The sequence below is a fragment of the Mastomys coucha genome, unplaced genomic scaffold (genome assembly GCF_008632895.1).
Source record: "Mastomys coucha isolate ucsf_1 unplaced genomic scaffold, UCSF_Mcou_1 pScaffold1, whole genome shotgun sequence".
In the NCBI taxonomy this organism is placed as follows: domain Eukaryota; kingdom Metazoa; phylum Chordata; class Mammalia; order Rodentia; family Muridae; genus Mastomys; species Mastomys coucha.
Window position 1 is genome coordinate 78520309 of NW_022196891.1, and position 8314 is coordinate 78528622.

At 48.7% G+C, this 8314-nt stretch overlaps 1 long non-coding RNA gene across 1 annotated transcript; it reads left to right on the forward strand.

Annotated features, from left to right (window-relative positions):
* Window positions 1-974: 974 nt before the first annotated feature.
* LOC116071441 lies at window positions 975-7099 on the forward strand. Its single transcript, XR_004110897.1, has 2 exons — window positions 975-1128; window positions 6629-7099. It is a non-coding gene; the product is annotated as an uncharacterized LOC116071441 (long non-coding RNA).
* The last annotated feature ends 1215 nt before the right edge of the window (window positions 7100-8314 follow it).

The following is an 8314-nucleotide window of genomic DNA, read 5'->3' on the forward strand; positions in this document are numbered from 1 at the left end:
CATTACGTTGTCCTGGCTTCTTGGTCTCTCAACCGATCTGCATCTCAAGACAGTCTGATACGATCGATTTAGCGTAGCCCGGGAGGCGTGCTTTTCAAAATTGTCACAAAGGCACGTTCCCCTCTAGGATGTCCCTGCTGTGACATGTAGACAAATAATATTAATACTGGGAACACTGTGATTTCTAAGTAGTTAATATTTATCAAGTGCCATCAGTGTGGAAGATGCTTTTTAATGGGGTAGAATTTTTCAACCCGTGTATCAAACAGTTTTGTTTGTTTTTAATTACGTGAATGTACGGGGTTGGGCATGGATTTGTTCACATGAACGCAGGTGCCTGTGGAGACCAAGAACATCTCATCACCGTGGAACGGGAGTTGCAGGGGTTTGTGAGCTGCCCGACGTTGGTGCTGGAAACTGAATTCTGGTCCTCTTCAAGAGCAGTGAGCACACACGCTCAACCACCGAGCCTTCTCTCTAGCCCTCAACCCACTTTTAACCCTCCCGCAAGCCTTCTGAGATAGGTTTTTGTATCGATCCTTTGAGGAGGGGAAAGCAGGCACAGAGCCGAAGTCATTTGTCTGAAGTTAGATAGCTGCTAGATGCTGGGGCTGATCTCTGAACTCTGTCCAGCTCCAGATTCATGCATGGTTGGGGGGTGGGTGCGGGTGTGAAGCTGAGGGAGAAGAATCTAGTCTAGGACATGCTTGCTGCAGTAAGCCATTTTCCATCTGGTACCTCCCCAGTAGTGAAGCCTTAAACTTCCTTTGATGGGCGTGGCCTTTCCCTGGTGGGCGGGACCTTTCCCTGGTGGGCGTGGCCTTTCTTCAGAGGTAGCCAAAAAGATAATACAGGAGCCTCAAGGAACGCAGTCTGGCTGACTGCGACAGAGCTGCATTTGTGGAAGAGAAGTCCTGTCTAGCAGATGCTTCTTCAGGCTCCTGTTCAACGGTCTCAACAGAGTGTTTGCTTTCTCCGGGATAAAGGATGTGGGAGAACATCCTTCAAACTGGAATGGGCAGTGTAGAGGGGTGGAGGAGAGAAAGCCACCTGGTCCCCTCAGGCAGAGGAGACACAGGGAAGGGCAGGCAGGGAGACCTTCCTCGGAGCCTGGCCTGCATCCCACAGGTACAGTGGAGACTTGGGGGTGGGGGACCAAGGTTGGAGCTTTGTAAAAATTAATCTTTAGGGGAGAGAAGCTCTAAGCAGGAAGTGGGAATAAAGAGCGGTACAGTCTAGGTGATATGCCAAACATGGAAGGTCCATTATCAGGTAGAGACACACTGCTTGCCTGTAAGGAGGACAGGAAAATCTGTCTTCGCGTTAAACTGGAACTGTGGGTGTTACTCCTCTCCCTCTTAGGATTCACTTCCGAGGAGATCAACCATGTCACTGAACGTGTAAGTCCTAATTGGCAGCCTGCTCCAGAATGGGCCCAGAGTCAGTGTGCGGTTGACTGGGAGAAGCAGAGGGGCTTCAGAAGTGGAGTGGGCCTGGGATAGGGAAGCAGCTCACAGCGGAGTGTTGTCAGGCCCACGACCTCTGGGGGGCGCTGAAGTTTCATTCCCAGGAAACCCTGGCTAACTCTATAAGTCATACTCTGAGCGAACCTGAGGGGTTTGTGGCTGGCAGAGAGCTTCTCCACAGCTGCCCTGATCCAGGGATGTTGCTCTAGCCTTCCCCAACCCCCAGGCAAAGAGACGTTCACAGCGTCCAGGAAGTTGGCAGAGCTCCCCACGGGAGAGTGCCAAGGAAAAGGGCGGGACCGTCAAAGAGTCTCCTCAGGCAGTTGTCCAGTGTAGCAGATGTACCGTGGTGAGCGAAGATAAGGTTTATGAGCAAGAACCAAATACATATTTAGAAATGGTTTATTAAAATCATATATTTTAATAATCTTATTCATAAAAGTTGAACTTGTTAGTCACTGACTATAATAAAAGTTAATAAAAACGGCCTTCCTACAAACTCATTTTGAAATTCCTGAACACAGGAAAGAGTGGGCCCGAGAACGCTTAGAGCAGATTGCACTGGCTCATCCATAGATGAGCTCTGGTGAGCAGACCCAAGGCCCAGTCAGGATGCAGAATGTTGCCCAGGACTAGAGGGTTGAGACCCCTCAGGATGAAGATGGAAGTTGGGAGGCAAATTGGTCAATGTGGTAGGACTGAAAATCAAGATGGAATTCTTGGGACTTGGAAGGCTCTCTAGTGTCCAGTCAGGCTATGCAGACAAGAGGAGGACCACCACGGGAGGACCACCAGAGTCATCCATGGCTCCTGAGAAAGGAGGGTGCTCATATGGGGTTTCTGCTGGGACTCTGAGCTTCGTTTGTGTGCGTGAGTGTGTCAGAGAGAGAGAGAGAGAGAGAGACAGAGACAGAGAATTTGAAGTGCCTCACAAAAGTTCAGGCCATAATAAGATGGAGCTGGAAGTGGCTCTGGGGTGGGGAATGGAGGTAACTTTAAATAGGTACAGAGGTCTTCAGAAGGGACCTGGGCTTGGGGGTGGGAAGGGAAGGTAGTGCTCTGACCTGGAGAGAAAGCGGCTCCGTTAGTAGAATGCAGAAGTCAAATGGACTGAGTTGGAGGGATGCATATGCATCCTGGTACATTTTGAATTTGAGCCCCAGCTGTCAAATGCTTGCTAGATACTTTGTCAATGTCAAAGACACATCAGCCAAGCCTGGTGGCACACACCTTTAATCCTATCACTCAAGAAGCAGAGGCAGGCCGATTTCTGTGAGTTGAAAGCCATCCTGGTCTACATAGTGACTTCTGGGATAGACAGAGCTACGTAGTGAGACCGTGGGAAGAGGGAGAGAGAAGGAGGAGAAGGAGAGAGAGCATGCACACACCCTCTATCCATGGGAAACTCCCCGTCTGAGGAGAAAAATCAGGACAGTCTTAGTAACTGTGATCCAAGGCAGAAAATGGAAGCTGGGGCAAGGAGACAGGCAGTGGTGGCACATTCTGAGAGTGAAGGACACGGCTAAGTCCCCATCAGGCCCAGGGATTAGGGGAGGCTGCAGGGAGCAATTGAGTTAGATCCTGAAAAATAGGTAGGATTTAGACAGGCTAGCCAGAGGGCACTCGGGGACTCTGTCAGAAGATCTCATTGGCTCATTTTGAAGCAAAGTGTCCATGTAGGAAGTCACAGGGCGACGATGATGTTGAACCAGGCTGGGGCAGGATGGAAAAATAAATTTAAGTGTAACCTATAGCCATTGAAGGCTCTTGAGCTAGAGACCATTACTGCCAGAGGGCAGGTTGGAAGGAGGAGACAGAAAACCCAATCTTTGATTTCCTGTGGTGGGACTGGAGGCCTCACCAGGGTGGAGGAGGAGCTGAAGTGGGTACAGATGAGCTAGGACGCTGAGGACATCCATATGAGCCAAACAGCCCTCTTCTAATTTCATACTAGACCTTCCAGGCAGAGAAAAGTCTTGGATTTATTATTTAAGGCAAATTCTACGGGACTGGCCAATTGTTAATCTGTTGCTTAGGTTAGTTAGCTTGGGTTTCCTTGCTGTCCAAAGCGTTCCTTCAGTGCTGGGGAGGGAGCCCACGGCCACTGGGCTCCGAGGTCACTGAATCCCAAGGCTTCCTTTTCCCAGGGGCAGCTGTGAGCCTTGATAGAGTGTGACTTCTGTTTCAGCCTCCTCGCCAGCTGAAAGTCAGGTAAACCTTCCTTCTAGTTACTCTGCCTGGAGACTGCAATTTAAGCATGAAATCTTATCTCGTCCCGTTCCAGCACCCAAATAATCAACACAAAGACCTGCTAAGTTTATTAACAAGCAGCAAGCATAGGGTAAGCAGGTTGTGAGCTATTCTAACCCTCTAAGGCTGCTAATACCCAGACAGATGTTTCGTGCTATGCCAATCTGGTCTTGCCCTGGCCTGCTCCAGGTCTTCAAGTCTGCCCTCTCATCTTGACCTCATGGCCTGCCCACCTTCTTTCTTCCTAGTCCTTCTCTTACTTCTCTCCCCCTGCGAACCCTGGCTGAAACTGGAAGTTTAGCCTTCCTCTCATCTCCTCTGTCCAGCCATAGGCAGATCAGCTCTTTATTAACCAATCAGAAATAACTGGGGAGCAGTCCTTACACAGCACCAATACAGGAGACGGTTCAATAATCCTAACAGTGCTAGTGACTAGACTGTCACCAGATCTCTGGGCACAGAAGTCAGCAACTGAATATAGAGTGCACAAGATGAACCCCCAACATCTGCCGTTTTTATCCAGTGAGAGCTTTTACTGTGGTACAACAAATTTTGCCTTCCAGTGACCTCAAAGGGAACTGGGCTGTCACCCTGTTAACTACAAATGGATGTGTGTACAGGTAGCGTGAGAAGGACTTATTCTGAAAACCCTTGAAAGAGTATCCTGCTAGTCTAAGATCCTGTTTACCTGTGACACAAGTAATAAGAAACTAATGTTATCCCCAACAAATAATTTTTGTGAAATCATAAGAATTTTCTGTATACATTGAGAGCTTTTGTTTTCATTTTGAACATACAGTTCAAGGAGCAAGAAAAGTCAGGTTTGGTACCAGGGCTTGTCTTGTGTATTATCCTGACAGTGAGAGAGAAAAAGAAGAAAATCTCCACTGAGAGAGTTTGCAACATTAATAGTATCCCTGTGGCTAGATGCATTGTTCCTGGTCCCAGAAAAATACACACATATGCACACACACATGCACACACATGTACACGTATGCGAACACACGTGCAAGTGCACACACATGCTCCCAGGCACCACCACACCCTAACTCCCTAACCAAGAGATGGAGTCTGAGCTTCCTCCTGTTGCAGCAGGAGACTGGGGTCACATTACAGTTGCCCCAGTTAGTAGAATGGTGTAGACAGACTAAGGAAATCCCAAGGCTAATGAGTTTTGCACTCAATCTCTGTCTTGTTATTGAAAACTGGAAAGTGTGTGTTGTTGGAGTGATAGAGACAGGAGACACCACGGCAGGACTGGTCTCCAGAGCCTCTCGGGTGGGACTCGGACTGCATTGTCTCCTGAGAGATGGCAGCATATGCTAAGAGAACATGAGAGGGAGACAGAGAGACAGAGAGACAAAGACAGACAGGGGGAGAGAGAGAGAGACAGAGACAGAGAGAGGGAGGGAGAGGGAGAGGCAGAGAGGGAGAGAGACAGAAAGAGAGAGAGGGAGAAAAAGGGAAGGAGGGAGAGAGACAGAGAGGGAGAGAGACAGAGAGACAGAGGGAGAGAGAGAGAGATCACAAGGTGAGAAGGAAAGCCCGAGAGCATGAGGCAAAGAGGCCAGACTCACCTTGTAACAACCAACATAAGGAAGCCATTCAGCCTTAGAGACCTACCCTACCCGTTAGGACTCGCTTTAGTCTCTTCCAAGGGCGACACTCCTAATAATCTAATTTCCTCTCACTGGGACCCACTTCTTTAAAGGTTCTGTCACCTCTTAATACCCATAAACAGGGGACCAAGCTTCCAGTACATAAACCTTTAGATCACAGACCATATCCACGCTGTAGCCAGGATTAAAAGCAGAACACTGTGTCACTTAGGAAGCATAGACACTCAAGTTCTACCCCACCGTATTAGTAGCAGCCCATCAGGGAGAGAATGTTTGGGAAGGAGTTGATGCAAAAAGAATCTGAGTCTGAGGTGGGGGCCAGGTAACCTCAGTCAAGCAATTTCTCCTCTTCCTGGGCCTCAGCTCCCTCATGCGTGGGTGGCGTGCAGTTACTGATCTCCACATTTTGTGAGTTCTACCCTCATTACCATTAGTTGGGGTTATCACTAGACTGACTTCCCTGAAGACAGACTCTATCTTTTATCCCCAGCACTGAGTGCTGGGTTGGCTTGCTGCAGAGGGCATGCTTCCCCTCTTCTTTCGGCTTACACACCCACCCCATGGCTCTAAGGTCCATTGGGCCATCCAAGGTCAGCCATGGCACTGGAAACGGACGTGGTGCTTGCCTTTGCCTGCAGATCCTGTTAAGGTCATCTCAGCAGGGTCCCATTTGACTACAAATCTATGAAGCTAGAACTTCCAGTACTTGGTAGCCACTGGATCTTTTACAGCTAAAAGGCTTTCTTAGGCTCTCCAAAGGCCCTGGGAAGAGCCCCTCCCCACACCCCCCCCCATGGTTATGGCTGGTGTGCCCCAGGGGGTCAAAGGCCTGCATCTAGAAAAGAGATGAACATTGTTTTCCAATTTATGTCTTAATTTAAAAACACTGATCATTGATCCTGAAGCCCAGGCCTCCTCTCTTCTGCTTGCCAACAACCCCACTTATACACCCAAGGTTCGAAGTAATAAATCCAAGGCCATCATGGGGCTGGACCAACGATCATTTGTAGTGTCTAGGTGGTTCATCTGTTCATATGCACGGCCCTTCCTCACAGGAGCAGGATCCACAGACAGAGTATGGAAGAACAAAAGAGTAGAAGACACATTTTTGTATTGTGAATGGCCATGATTTCAGTGAGGCAGGTTTACCTAGGGGAGAACTTGTGCCACCCTTTGGCAGGGATCAGGGCCCGACATCCAGGTCCTTGGTCTCTTGATGTTTTATTCTTTCCTGAGTCAAAATGCAATACTACTTCAAACTCAAAGCTGTTCAAACCCACATTTACCTTCCAGATGGAGAACTGACCAACGATGTAGAAGAACTCCTCAGGACTACTGATAGCTTTCCTCCTCCATCCTTATCCAAAACAGTGTTTATGCACACCGAGTCAACTGACAGCCTTACCAGTGTTTCCTGCAAATTATAAATGCTCCCGCGTGCTTCTCCCATGTGCTTCTTACGCGAGACTTCTACGGGATGCCCATCCCATGGATCCAGTGACTAGCCATTGTAACGTCCCCGCTGGTGTGTCTGCTCTCCCTGTTTCCCTATCCTACCCTCCTCTTTTATTTCACATAGGAAACAGGAAGCCTAATCATTAGGCAAAGCCTTGAAGTGGGGGCCTTAACAGTTGCTCCTACATAATTCATGCAGATGCCAAGGTCAACAGGGCTTTGAGAATTTATTTTGGGAGGGCGTTTTTTTTTTCTGCAATTCAAATGCAGGAGGAAATTGTCAACGCTAATAAAATCAAAATTCTTACAGCAGAGACTGTGTTTCTAACTACAAACCAAGTGGACGGATGGGGTGGCTTCTCCGAGCTCGCTGCGTCTTACTTCCTGCCTAATGAAGGGCTCAATTCCTTCCAAAAGGCAAACAATGCACTGAGATAAGAACAACAAACTGGTAAGCCAGCAGGAGAAGCCCTTGAAACCAGATTGGTGCCTCTCTCCCTAAAATGAGTAGGTTTCAGGTGTGTCTTGTAACAAAATGTAGCAATACCGAGGGTCACAGAGCCACAGCATGTTGGTCGGGGTTACAGGAAGCATCCCGTTGTTCAGATGTCTCTGTGAGGCCGGCACAGAGAACCAGTGTGTGGAAGGAGTCCTGGGAAGGTTACACTGTTCTGTAGTTTTGTGGTGATGTCTTGAGTTCTGTCCAGTACAGGGCAGCATTTATTTATTTATTTTATCAGTCTCCCTCCGTCTTTCTTGCTATATGGCTTCATAATTCTTTGCTCTATGATTGGGCTGGCTAAACTCAGGCCCGCTAAGTTTGCTCTGTGGCCTGAAGCCAGGCAACTGGATGGTTCAGGGAATAAGGAACTCACCGTGCGCTTTCACATTCACTGTCAGCCGAGTATGTCAAGCCCCTGCTGGAAACGCCACAGTGCACACAGAGACCAGTTGCAGTGTGCTCATCCAGGAGGCTTCTCTGCACTAGTGAGAATGAGTCACAGCTTCTATCATCAGTGTGATGAGTATTCCATGCATGTCGCTGAGCCAAAGCAGCTGGACCAGAAGAGAATAGACCGCACTGGTCTATTTATAGATGCAAGATAGGAAGCCATACAACTGTGTCTTCGTGTCTTACTGCTGAGAACAGACACCAGAACCAAGGACAACATTTAGTTGGGACTGGCTGACTGGTTCAGAGGTTCAGTCCATTTTCATCAAGGCAGGAGCATGGCAGTGTCCAGGCAGGCATGGTGCAGGAGGAGCTGAGAGTTCTACATCTTATTCTAAAGACAGAAGACTGGCTCCCATGTGGTTAGGTTGAGGGTCTTCAAATCCACACCCACAGTGGCCCACCTAGGCCAACAAGGCCACGCCCCCAAATAGTGCCATTTACTGGGCCACTCCCTAGGCCAAGTGCATTTGAACTACGGCAAGTTGATTCCCCACGTTAGAAATGAGGCCATTGTGAAGGAAGCATCCTGGGTGCTAGGAGCATTTCATTCCTGGATCTGGGCGATTAGC